The sequence below is a fragment of the Haliotis cracherodii genome, unplaced genomic scaffold (assembly GCF_022045235.1).
Source record: "Haliotis cracherodii isolate W230 unplaced genomic scaffold, xgHalCrac1.p SCAF_9, whole genome shotgun sequence".
Lineage (NCBI taxonomy): Eukaryota > Metazoa > Mollusca > Gastropoda > Lepetellida > Haliotidae > Haliotis > Haliotis cracherodii.
Window position 1 is genome coordinate 22,728,300 of NW_027266343.1, and position 14,964 is coordinate 22,743,263.

Consider the following 14,964-nt stretch of genomic DNA (forward strand, 5'->3'; position numbering starts at 1 on the left):
ATCAAGATGGATGCACAACTCTTTATAGGGAACTAAATCGGGTAATTTAACTCCATGCAATGTTTGGTTGGGTGATATTATCATCGTTGGTAGTCCAAGTGTTTCTACTACGTTCTTGTCAAGAATTACAAGCTTTTCTCCAGAATCAAAATCAGCATCCCATTCGACACATTTTGTGTGAGACTAATTCCATTAGGCTTAAAAATTTCATCATTTAGTGAGCATATGCTGTAATATCCATCAGGTATAATGTGTTTTTTATTATTTATTAATAACTCATTGTTTTCTCTCGCAGTACTTATATTAGTCCACCGCGGGTAATACGTTACATCACATAGAGAGACTTCAAGTTGTCCATCTGAGTTATCGATAGTATGAAGCAGTTCAATAGACTGACCATTTGTTATTCCCGGGAGTGTGACATACATATTAAATATACAATGATACTATATCATAACTTAAATATGAAATCAACTTATATTACTAATCAGTCGATTTTAGTAAGTGCCTCTGGTGTTAATTTTGTTGTTGAATTCCCTGAAAAATACAGGTTCACAGCAACTAGCAATAAAATGGTGCATGATTGGTTTCCCAATCCGATGTAATTTTGGCAGAATCAGTTAAACTTTGCCATATGGTGTGCCACAACAGGATGTGGTGTATCTCTTTATGCCCCAGGATTTGAACTAAATAAGTCTGTTTTATCATTTCACTTGTACTATCAGATTAGACATATACTTAAAGAAATTAGTGCCCCATTACTGCAGGATCGTGCATGGAATGCATCAAATAATCCGTACAATAGGTTCGCATATGAACGTATTTGTCAGGAATTTAATATTGCTAGGAGTAAAGATTGGCATCTGAGTGGAATTAACCATGGTCTAGGTGTTCCATACAGCGGACAAAAAACTGTTAAAGAACAAAGGGATGATTTAGTTAAAAAAAATCATCAACCATTCAATCCATTTAAGTTGTTACAGAAAAACAATCTTTTTGTAAGATTACATAATCTTAATCATGGCTGGGAACTTTCGAGTAACGATTGGAGAGGTTCCCTTATGAGTTTTAAGGGTGGTTTGGCTTATATTGTTACAAAATTTGTACAACTGAACGATACCGCAAACACATGGAATGGTGGTCTTAGCTAATAAATTCAAGAGCCAGGAAACAATACTCCCTATTATACCGGGAAGTGCAGACGCAGCTTTCCCAGCGAGTTTTCCCAGTGAACCTTATGCTTTTAGATGCTTTTTTATCCACTCTTTGACACCACCCCTATCCTCCTGTACCACCGGTTAACGCGAGAGTCAAAGTCGATATAATAAATCCCAATGCGTTATTCCCTGTTCTCTGAACAATGTTTTAATTTTATCAGCCAGTCTAGTGTCATTGTTGAGGACTTGATTGATAGTTTCTCGAATTCAACTGATTTGTGAATGAAGTGCCTTTCTATTACTGGAAGCACCCTCGAGGCAGGCCAATCTTTCGTCTTCTAAGTTACACAATCTTTCTGCAATGCGGCGTCTACTGAATTCATCACCCGCCTGTTCAAGCTTTGTTTTCTCATAAGCTATATGCTTGTCGAGTTCGGATAGCTTGGCTTTATCATTGATGAGTTCTCCCCGCATTGTTTGCATTGCCTTGTCAAGACCTTGTAATTCCCTAATACTGAACTACGAGGATGGTACACTGACTGTGGAATTATCGTAGTAGGTATCCAAGATTTCTCCGAGTCCGTCTGAGGCCAGCTTTGAGCTTTCTTCCAAATTATCTATGTTAACGAGTTCATCACGCACATTCCGAAGAACCTTAGTAGTCTTCGCTGCAAGTTTTTCTCGTTGTGAGTAGTCTACAAAACCTAATTCATCACGAACAAAGTTGATACCGTATTTAGCAGCTATCGTAGACAAAGGTAGGGGCTTACGAGTATGAGAATTCATAAGATCAATATCTGGAGCGCCACCTTGTCGCAATATGTCTTTACTATCTAATTCAAACTTTGAATAGTCACGACCAATTGGGGTTTCGTTAAAGGTATTGTAATAATCATTAACGGTTGATTGAAAAAGTTCATCGTTAAGAATCATGCCACCAAAGCTGGTTTCATCAGTACCCTGTTCGATTGTACTAGTATCAGTTATGTTATCTAGATTAATATCATCCATTTTTTATATTAAACATAAGGTTACATAATTTCAATATAACAATGTCTTTGCAATAGGGACGCAAGTTAAACCCACAACGTAGACTTCGAGATCCATTAGGGCTCAAAGCAATTCGTCAGTCTGTAACTATAACTAATAACCTGAGTACCATCTATCAGAATCAAACGCTTCTGGTTCGCTTTTCCAATCTCAGCACACACGATGGGTTAGTTCCGGGAACTGTCCGACTAGCATTTATGATTAGTTTGACTTCTGCCAATGTTAACAGGGAGCCCGTTCAGAACATAGGTCGTGCTATCGTTAAGAAAATCGCGATTAAAATTAGAGGTAATGAGGTTTTGAGTATCAACGATAGCGATACTATTGTTACATGGATCCCTGGAGAACAGATAAAGAGCGATAAAACTTACAGTACCAAGGTATTTGTAATCGGAACACATTGAGACTGCGTGTGGGTGCTGAAAATGGTGATAATACCGTCGTAAAAGATCTCGCTGTTGCCGGCGCATTAGGTAACCGATTCTATATTCCGCTAGACTTTGAACTACTAGATTCCCACATGCCCTTTTATCAAGCATCCCTAGGTGATAGGTTAGAATACGAACTCACTTTTAATGACTACGGTAGAGTAATCAGAGCTTCTGAAGATGCTAGCTATTCCATTGACAATATCTCACTGGAGTATGATATGATAACAGATCCCGAATTAGCCAGACAAATTCGTAACTAGTATACAGGAAGTTAAGCTATTTTGTACGACTGCATGCTTCGACATCGAAAGATCACAAGGAACAAAAAAGTTACAATGTGGAATATCAATCTAAACGTCCCCACAAGATCGTTGAAGCGTATTTAAATGTTGTTCGAGGACCCCTTCGATGCATTTAAAAGAAATACCAAGAAGTTCTACAATCCCAAGATTACAAAAGTAGAATTGACTATCGAGGGCGTTCCTAATCAACTAAATGGTCAAGGAATGCAAGCGTATCAACAATGGGATGAGATTAAAAAACTCCCTCCTATAAAACGAAGCCCAGAAGTTAACGTGGTCGCGAAAGATCTGTCTCACGGGGGTGTATCAATAGGTGAATACCTCACCACGAAGTACGCGCTATGGCTCGACATGTGAACCATGGATGATGACCAACTACACGGCAGTGGGAGGAGAATAGAATATGCCAGCCAGGGTGTCACTATACAGATAACGAAGCTCCAGGAATCAGCCGGTAAATTAAACATATATTTGTACGTGATTATGGACGCGCAACTTGAATACAGAATGGACGATTCGTGCAAGCAATTATCTATTGATAATCTTTTACCTAAAGAACCACACTGCGCTACCATATGCGGGCAAACTGGTTGTGTGTATTATCGGGATGTTTTCCATCATATTATTATTCTGTGCCCGACTATAAGCATTAATAAAACATACCTATCAAGAGATAGGACGGCATATTCAGCATCGCGTTTGGGTACTTACTCAAAAATACAACTCTGTCCTGAAAGATCTTAGAGAGCAGACCATATGGGTAGCCCTGTTTCATTGCAAAGACCGAGATTCATTCGAGGAATGTTTACGCGAAATTGATGTTATTTATATTAAGCTTGATCGAGATAAAGTCAGAAAACTGTCAGCAGCAACGAAACACTGTAAACTTGTATTAAAAACTGATCAACCAGCTGCTTATGCAATTGCTTAGCAAAATGTAGCAAAATAATACCAAAAATATGGCAAAATTATAGCAAAATTATAGCAAAAATAGCAAATATAGCAAAATTATAGTAAAAATTTAGATAAATTGAACATTAGCGGTTATTATGACATCATGTGGCTTAAAATCATTTTTTCGCAACAGTTTATTATTACGGGCTGTATTGGATAAGCCATTTTATATTATGTTAGACTTAAATATCTCCTTAGGTATTACATTATGGAATGCGACAAACTCATTGAACAAATGCTCAAAGATGAGCCAGATCAAGATGTAGATAAATCTTTAGATAAACATAGAGAAAGACTCGCGGCTTTGGTAGCCAGTGGAAAATGTTCCCAATATTTGGGGGGAAATTATGCCATCGAAAAAATTGATAACATTACCGATGAAGAAATTAAAAAAATGTACACGCGTTACGAGTCTAGACTGGGAGCTACCATGACTAAAACGATAGGGTCAGCTTTGGTACAACTATACACAGTCGTAGCTAGTACGTTTCTCCCTATCCCAGCAGAACATCGCATGTATTTATGCAAATCTCTCAAGAAAGACCCATTCATCGAACACGCTATAAGCTCAGTGAGCTGTGAGTTTTATCATAGATACGGAATGTTCTTAGCTCCACTCACCACAGCTTTAATAACTGTCAATTTAAACATACATCCCCACTTAATAATAATGGAGACTCAACAAGTGACACCACAACAGATTGCGGAAACACAATCACAACAGATTGTGAACGAGGAAATAACCCTGATTGCACAATGAGTGAATGAGGAAATACCACAAGCCAGAGTGACGAGGAAGAACCCCAAAAAAATCGCAGCCGGTAGAAAGAGCGGACTGGTGCGGAAAGCAAAACTAATGCATAATTCAAAAATTTAACATAGTTATCTGATTAAAACTTGGGCACTAGTAGGAGTTGTTGCTATAGCAGCTGTATGGTTGTTTTATAAGACTGGAGAAGAGAAAACGTCACCCCCGATTACACAACAAGTTCAATTAGAGGTTAGCCCACATATAATGCTATAAGAAGCATGACTACTCCAGTAACAGACGGTAAAATGTTGGTAAATGCAACGTATCATTCAGCGGTGGTCAGCGGCTTGGCCATTGGCTATGCTCGTATGGCTAAAATGATTACTAAAGTCACACCACCCAAGCTATATTTTAATGGTTATGATATCGGTATGGTCATTCTCGATATTGGATTGGTTATGGCAACAAAAATATGCTCATAAAACAAGGGCTTATCCCAGAAGACATAATGAAGTAATTAAACATTTGAATATATTATATTCATATAACTATGGCAACAATTGCGATGCTGGTCGGTGGGGCTGTTGTTAATGCTCTAGCTTTTTCGGGGAGTATTTTTTTATTTTCTAGTATGAGAGGTTCGGAGAGTAAAAGACATAATAAAGCATCAGAACAACTTGAAGCAGCCCAGTCACAATGGACCAGGCGGAGAATGGAGAGATTAGATTTTATTCATAATGAACTGCATAAGCAGGGACATTCAATTCAAACGTTTAAGGATATTGAATCTGACATGCATGAATACTTCCTCGTTTATGGGAAAAAACTTGACCCAATGCCGAGACCAACAATAAGTCAGTTTTATACACCGTCAGAGGCTCAGAAAAAACGAAAGATAAAATTTTTCATGTTGGGATTGACTGGTGTGGCTATTTTAGGTTACACAATAACTACGCATAAACCATGACCCATTTAGGGAGGGCGAGCGAGTCACACTGACTGCTAATCTATAAATAGCCATGTCACCCTGACTCACCAGTGGAGATGTGATTTGCATTTAGACAAATGATATGATAGATGTATAACCATGAATCTGTGCAGATTTACACTCATGGGGAAGTCGACTCAATGTAACCCACGTTCTGTTGGTATATACTGTGGTATCCACTTTTATTGCCTCAGGCGGGGAAATATAAACTATACATGTTCTGTATGTGGGATAGGGGTCAAAGCTCTTTATTGTTTATGTAAGAAACACGGTGCTGATAGGGTCAGGAACCAGATTATTTACGCTAGGAAGAGAGATTACATCAATGACAGGAATGGGTTGGGGAGAATACGTATTTAGATATATGAAAAACAACCAATTAGACATTTGACTCATTTTGCATATACCATTAAACCACAATGTTTTTTGTGAGAGAGTTGAAGGCTTTAGCAAAACAACGTGGTCTACTAGGATATTCTCGAATGAGAAAAGCTGAGTTTATCGGTTACTATGTTTGGAATACAACAAACCCCAGACTGTTAGAGAACTCAAGGCTCAAGCAAAAAACAGTGGGCTGAGAGGTTATTCTCGAATGAGAAAAGCTGAATTGATCACTTTACTAGATAATAATGATGTTGATAATAAATCAGTTGACGATGTTGAGAAAAAACAACAAGAAGTAAAATTTGTACCCACATCCGACCGGCATTGGTAAATATCTAAGAGGTTGGAAGATGGATATTAATTCCAACATGGGTGTTAATGATGTTAAGCCCATCATATCGAGCAAAATTAACGAGGAATTATATGATTTACATAGTATAGAATACCAGCTGACGATTAAAATGTCATTGAGTAAAAGTAGCACAGACGATAGCACTGAATATACCGAACCAAATTTCCGAAGCAATCAAGAAGTTATAACCGAATTATAACCGAAGCATCATTAGATACATCAATTCAGAGGATACAGGAAACTTTAGAACGCTGGACTAATAGAGGTTTGGGTTGGGGTGTGGATAAAATCTATAGTTTATATTTAGATATAGCAAATTATATGCCCTTCAAAGGTGGATCTTATATAGATTTACCCCTGTATTATAAAAAGAAAAAAGCCATAATTAATGTAAAAAATAAATCCGAAGACTGTTTAAGAATGATGATAAGATTTGTTCCCTGTAGATTCTAAAATAGACCTTCTAGCTATCCTCAAAACGATGGACTCAACTTTGATGGCATAGACGAACCTACACCAATCTCACAAATTGATAAAGTGGATAGGAATATAATTCAGCTGTAAAAGTTTTCGGACATGCTTCTCAGGAATTGTTGTACACAGGATAAGCTCCGCCCCAGAACATATTTCCAGAGTTAATTCATTTCTAATAAAAAAAAGATGGTAAATATCATAATACATGGATAAAGAGTTTAAGCAGACTATTATACGATCAAACGAAACATAAGGAAAAGAAATATTTCAGCGAAAGATGCCTACATGGGTACAGCAGACAAGATCTATTAGAAGCGCATAAAGAAGACTGCAGAGGTGCTGAAGAGGTACAGAATGCTTTCAGGATTGATATGCCTAAAGAGGGGGAAAATAAATTAAGATTTGAACATTATTGTAATTAAATGCCAGTACCATATGTAATTTACGCAGTTTCGAAGCACTTATCAAACCTATAGAAAATACCGAACACAATAATCAAGATATTTTTACGTATAAAACTCAAGAACATATTCCTTGTGGGTTTGGGTATATAGTTGTAAGGTATGATGGGAAAACAAACCTGCCCTTGATTTACAGAGGTCCCGATGCAGCGGAAAAGTTCTTAGAATATCTACAAAATGAAGAGAGAATAATCAGGGAAAATTTATCACGTAAGAAACCCATGTGTATGACGAGGGATGATTGGAGGGCCTATAAGAAGTCAACGAGTTGTCATGTTTGTAACAAACCCCTGAATGGCGACTCCGTAAGAGATCATTGCCACGTCAGAGGTAATCAGCGTTTACACATAAAAAATTCTCCCTGTAGTAGCAGCATAGGTATATAAATCTGGCTCCAGTGGAAGTGGTCCAGAATCACCATTACCTATACTGATCTTTGGAAGTAGTGTATAAAATGTCCCGCGTCACACCCATGATGTAAATCATCTTTGCCTTTTTCCGCCTTGTTGGTATATTTTGTTTGGGAGACCCATGTTGCTAGGTCGTTGTTGCAAAGGAAGTAAATTTTGAAGAATTTCCTGGTTGTGATTGCAATGAATTGTCATAAAAAACTTTACGTGAATACTTTTACAAAATGTTTTCACAGATTTACATGATTTATAAGCATAAAGACATATAAAGTTACAAGTTAAATATTTAAAGTAAAAGCTCGTCGTCAAGCACGTCCCACAATAAAAGTACTGGTAGATAACAGTTAAGAGTCAGCTTGACATGTCTGTCATTTGTGAAAGTGTCCGTGATTTGTGATTAAGGATTGCTGATTGACGCCCTAAAGGCGACATGCCAGCTGTCATGCATGTTATGTCTCAGCTTCATAATAGATATATAACGATATATAAGCATAAATGTCAATCAGGTAAAGTCAAATTATTCTTGTCCATTCAACTGAAATTGTATAAAATCCATTGCTTATATTGTCCAATCAGAATGTAGTACGTACTTCTGTACTATATAATTGGACTGGTATAAGAAAGAGACACGGTCGGGGTGGCAGTCGAGACCCACGGTCACACGCTTGGTCAACGCCTACCAGTGTCCGGGTAATAAAGACTGCCCATCCAATGAGACATGTCGTATGTTTGATCCCATATGGTCAGCCTGTGACCTTGTTACGTCATTACCTACATAACTATACTTAAATAAATGCGTGGCATAAGTAGCATTTTTATGCATGTTCTGTAAATATCACATGTGTATAGATATGTTTCATGTATTCCGTTGACCATTGTGCTGTTGTTAAATGACCTCTCATGACACTAAGAAACATGAATCCTGTCTGCTTTAAGTTTTAGACTTTTTGAAAAACAATATTTAGCAAAGATTTTCAAATTTGTTTAAAGTTCATACTAGCTATGATGCAATATATATATATATATATATATATATATATATATATATATATATATATATATATACATATATATATATATACAATCTTTATTCCATTTTCTACATTGGATAACCCAACTAACCCAACTATGTGTTTATGCTTAAAGTATGTCTCTCACTTTCACCGGTTGTTCCTCACCTCCCAGTGACCAATCCATTTATCATGTTATATAATTATGCAATGAAACATGTGTTTTTTGGAGACCAATCTTGTTTCCGATTAATATGTCATCTGACAATAACAAATGAGGATCATTGTTTATACACTGAGATATTTTACATAGCTTTAGCCCTTGACTTTCATGTACCAGTGTGGCTGCCAACAGTGTATTGGTAAACATGTACGTTTGCCCCTCTATGCAGCCAGCTAAACATGTACTAATGTGTGTTTCAATGTAGTTCCATGTTGGTTAGGGTGACTGGTGTGTTCAAACTTCCGTTTTTCCCTTCCTTATTCTCGTTGATACTTGTATGACCTTCTGATCCAACATAATATTTCAGTTAAAATTAAAGAGACCTGTAGCTATACGACAATTATTTGCAATATCCGACTTGTATGTATTCAACTTGTGGATGGGCATACCGCAAATTGCACACAAATTCAATCGGTACAACCTATTGCATACAACACGATGTTCCAACGAGTTATACAGTGTAAATGTCCCATAAATATCATTATTTTCGCCGGAAAGCAGACGCTTAGAAGCAACCGTTAAGCTGATAATTACCACCAATGCATTACTCCTGACATCACTATGGCTTCCGGTGGGGCAGGGTATGTTTACCCTTTCGGGAATACATGGTGTCATCAATGATTCATTCATATAATTTTCACGGCTATTTTGCCTTTTACCCTAAATAGAAAATTTTGGTAGAAATTTGAGACTGATGATTTTCTGGCGTTGACGTTCTTGGCAAACAACAAATCAATATAGTTGGCTTAATTGCATTATTAACCACTTATTTCAGAAAAAGCGATCGCATCTTACAAGTGTTAGGCTGTCCTGATCGTCTGGAATTCAAGCTGGATATGGATTTGAACTTCAAATTGTTTATGGCTGCAACCTGTAGTGTTTCTACAGCTGGTGTGAAAGACTTTTACAGTTGCAACTTTTGGACAAGTACATAAGCATTTTGCCAGAACATTTGAAACATTTTGGCTTTTGTTGAACTACTAAACAAAACATCAGCACAACAAACAACGGGGCAAGAACTTCAGGCTGTAAAGAACCAAGGACAAGAGGACATATAACTTATTACCGAGAGAGAGTCACTCGTGCTGTATACAGTGGCACCCGCAGCATTCCGGCAATGGTTCCCTCCTAAAAAGCATGTCTTCTGGTCTGGTCCATGGAGATAAGGGGGGAATCCTTTGGCAGCTTATGGTGTCTGCTGTTACTCATTTCTGAAACGACCATTCCAAATGTCATTCTTTTGCATGAATAATGACTGTGGAGGATGTCTTCTAATATCCCTTCATTGATGTAATTTGACAAGTGCACCATGTGGTGAGACAAATAAACAACATTCAGACATATATAAATGACACTTTTGTAATAATTTGCATTTTACATTACCTCAGGAAATTCTTTTCACTTGTACTTAAAATACTCCTTTAAGAAAAGGACTCTAAAAATTCATATTTCCTTCCATTATTGTATTGTTGGCTTCTACACTTCAGTTGGAAATAATAATAGCATATTACCAATGCTAAATTTCACACCAAAACATACCTATTTTACCATCTATAACAATGAACTCTTCCAATAGCTAACACATATGAAGAAAATATCGTTTAAAAACACTGATAATACGTCACTTTATCGGTTTTATTACAATTCTCAACAAATTTAATACATTTTACAGTATAATACTCCTTAAAGTGCAAATAATGTAAACAACCTACCACTTCCTGCGAGTTGGTAATTGACTTGTCCACGAAAACATAAAGCAAACCCCTCTGACCATAATGCAAGAAATTACACTTAGCAAAGTTAGTTCATTCTCAAACATTTTTTCTGCGAAACATTCAACATATAAATATCATACCTGAAGAGTGAATTCTGTCCGCAAACAAAACTTTCTTTTAGAATGACACTGAATACATGGCTTTACCGCTGCGGGGACAAGCAAGAGGCCACAGATTGTAGGAAGGGTGTAAAGTGTTCAGACTGCTGTGGGAACCATGTGACCTAATCTAAACCCTACCCTTTGTGGAAACGTGAGTCCCAAATCATGAGAGAGAAGACCGAACAATATTTGTCATACAACAAAGCTAAGAAGAGGGTTGTTGGTCTTACTGCAACCACTTCTACTATTTCCTACTCTGCTGCCGCCTCTCGTCCTGCTGTTACTACTGCCTCTATTGACTGCCAGACTAATCTGACATAGACCTCTCTTAATATTTAAGCATGACCCCAAGGTCAAACTCAAAAACGAGGTTTGGCAGCAAAGCAAACACCCGGAAGTGATATATCGCTCGTCTCGCATGTCTCGTTCAGCTTCTTCGAGAATTTTGTTCAAAGCCAATCTAAGAGCGCAGGGATTTCCCAGTTGAACAAGGGATTCCAGTATAACAGCGATGAGTTCATCAACAGTATTAAAAGTAGTATATTGTGATACATATATTGTAAATATATTGTAAATAATAATGACCACTTTGACAGTTCACCTTTTATGTCATCTATGCTGTTGTTTTGAACTGATTTCTGTGGGCAGAACACGAATTGGCAAAGACAGACATAATGACTGGTATTCAGCCCTTTAAATGGCCTAAGCCCTATATTTTATTTTGCTTTACTCTTGTGTTTTGGGTATTTCGGTAGTCTATAATAAAATATGATTATTGTTAAGATTATACTTCTACTGTGTCACGTATATTGCAACCGTCATGAAGGCCAATGTTTTTAGCTTTTTCTATAAAACATTTTTTATTGTATTAACCATGATCATTCACAAATCTTTCATGGAACACAAATTCAATTCTGTTGAAAATGTGTAGATCTATATGGTAATTATTATATTTCCAGCAACGTGCTATGGATTCCGGTGTCCTGATTCGATCTATGGGGAAGAACGAAACCCCACATAACTTAGTGGTAAGGAATATTTAGTATGCATGTCAAAGTAATCAAATTTATTTGAATCAATAGTTATGAAAGTTACATTAAACTGCAACAATAATTCTGGGTAACTGACCATGCCGACGATCCGGTTAATCTGAGTTATATAAAAGATGTTTTTTCAGAAAGTCAAAGTGACATGGCACAAGTGTTTAATAGTAGAACACTTATTAAATTGCATTCATACAATTGACATTTGAATGTATTTCTTCACAACTTCAATGTATTTTCAGATTTGACTGACAACAGATTCTGAAGTGAGGGTATTTGCAACAATCTATTTGTGTGCCATCACACCGAGCCAGTGCTGCATGTACATTGTGTTATAAAATATTTCAAACGATTTGACACTTTTATCTCTCACAGGCAATTTTAGCACAATTCTATATGAGTGTGCAAGGGAAACCAGATTCAAGCAACTGTCCAAACTCTCAAAGATGCTATGGTTTGTATTTCTCCTATTATCTATTCAGCTGAAAACGGACCACAGTTTGATAGGAAAGGGGGAATATTAAGACTACTTCTTGTGTGCAAAGAAGTAGCAATAGTAAAGCCTTGGTCTGCCCTCACACTATCACCAGGCTGAACAAGATCAAGAAAAATACTAAACAGTTTTGTCATCTCAACATCAGACATACCAGATGTAGACAAACATGATACACATTTCACAGCATCATGAGGGGCTATACCAATCAGGGCCCATTTGCACAAAGCGATCTTTGCGCTAAGATGATCGTAACTCCCATGCATTAACATAGGCTTACAATAGTCGTAGCACCAAGATCGCTTTGTGCAAGTGGGCCCAGGCTTTAGAGTGGGAAGCTAGTTTTGTAATGAGTATAAAACTTTGAGTTGAGGACAAAGGCAGAGGGGATTTGAATTTTTATTTTAGTGCAGTCAACAGCATGGTCCTTCCAGCCAAGGAAACAGTGTTAGAACAAACATAATACATGGTACACATTTTGGTGGCACTGGGTTGATCAAAATAAAAACATTACTTGAATGTATCACAATTAGTAAAGAAATATAATATTGCATGAAACAGGGGTAAGTTCTAGACATTGATACTCAGGAAAAAATTCTCAGGAGCCAGATGGTTAATGAGTAGATGGTTCTCCCTCTCAAGTTGTTCAACATGGACCTGCCTCTCCTTTATTTCAAATTGTGCCTGACGCCCCTCATTCTGTGTGGAATGATGATTCCCTTCAGCCTCATGTCCATCACACCTCCTCCTGGAACCAGGTTCTCTTCACACTACAAACAAAATAATTCTGATTTCATAGAAATGTTTCATAAATAAAGACACAAAAAACAATTTTATAATGCAAACTTGATTTATGACATATATATTATACACATACACATATTTTTATAGTGGATAGTTGTAAATTCTTACACTATGACGTTCTGGCCTATAGGATCAAGGGGGGTTTCCTTGGTGTTGTGGCCACCGTCCATGCAAATATGGATGGGATTTACCTTGATTTCAGTATTCTTTTCACTGGGGTGTACTTGTTTACAACACACAAACCTTGGGGACTGGAATATACAACATTCAATTCATTTAAATCCCCCAAATAATTTTCAATTTGTGTATGAATATATGTGTATAAAAATGAAACCAATAAAGCATAAAATTAAACAACTGTAGGTGTAGTATTTATTTGTGTCTGTATATGCATTCACATTAGCTTTATGTGTGTGGTCCATTTCCAATCGAGAAATACGTATATTCTGACCATAATAAATGTAATTGTTTGAAAGTTGATATGTAATTATTATGTGACTTACATTAGTATAAATATAAGTGCCCGGTTGTTGTTATGCAACTATTGCGATAAATTGCGATTGTTTTCAGTGTATCATTGAAGATGGATTTTAGAGTTGAATTAAACCTTGGAACTGAAGGTTCCTTTGAATGTAATAACCACAACAACAAATCACAAGTACAGAGTGAGATATGACTGATTTGTTTTTTCTTTACCCTAATAATTTAAGAAAAAGAAACCACATTATCATATGTGAATTACTAACACTCATGATCAAAAGAAAAACAAATTTGAACAGCATTTGACTCAATCGCATGATATGGTAAATACAATCGAAACTATCGATATTCCCAACTGAAATCGATTCTATTGATCGGAAACTGATTTAACAATCGATTTATTGACTTTAAGTGCTTACCAATAGCAATATATCAATATTTCTATTTATCGTGACACCCCCATATATATATATATATATATATATATATGTGTGTGTGTGTGTGTGTGTGTGTGTATACTCTTCAAAAAAAGAAACTTTACAGATGTAAAATCACTTTTTGCCAAATATCTAAAATAATTACATTAAATGAGAACCAAATAAGTCAAACAGAAAGATGATGTGTCTATAATTCGTGAAAACACATGCAAAGCACATAAACGTAGCGTTTGGGGGTCAATTTTACAGCTTCATCCAAACGCAACCGCCTGTAAAAAAGTGCAGCACAGGATCCTGCATTTAGGCATGCAGGCCCCCTTGCTGAATGGTTATAAAAATCCACATCAACAGCTGCTCATACAGTCCTCATAACGGCAGTAGAGGCGGTGACAGAATGCCAAGACTGAATGCAGCTCATCGGAACAACGCCATTGGGAGATTACAAGCTGGAGCAACTCAGCAAGACAAGATAGACACAATTTTTTATGGATAACAACTTCTTTAATACTGTAAAAAGCGACGTTTTGGTATAGATCCTTATACCGTTGTCAAGCAAGACTGAATGAGGGACATAGTGCAGAATATATATAGCAAGTGGAGGATGCAGAATATATATAGCAAGTGGAGGATTGCAGAATATATATAGCAAGTGGAGGATGCAGAATATATATAGCAAGTGGACAGAATGCCAAGACTGAATGCAGCTGAATGGAACAACGCCATTGGGAGATTACAAGCTGGAGTAACTCAGCAAGAAGTGGCCAGGCACTTTGGCGTATCCAGACAGACAATCTCCGCACTGTGGACCCGATACAACAACACCAACAGAGTTGACCACAGACCAAGGTCAGGAAGACCTAGGGTGACAACCCAAGCACAAGATC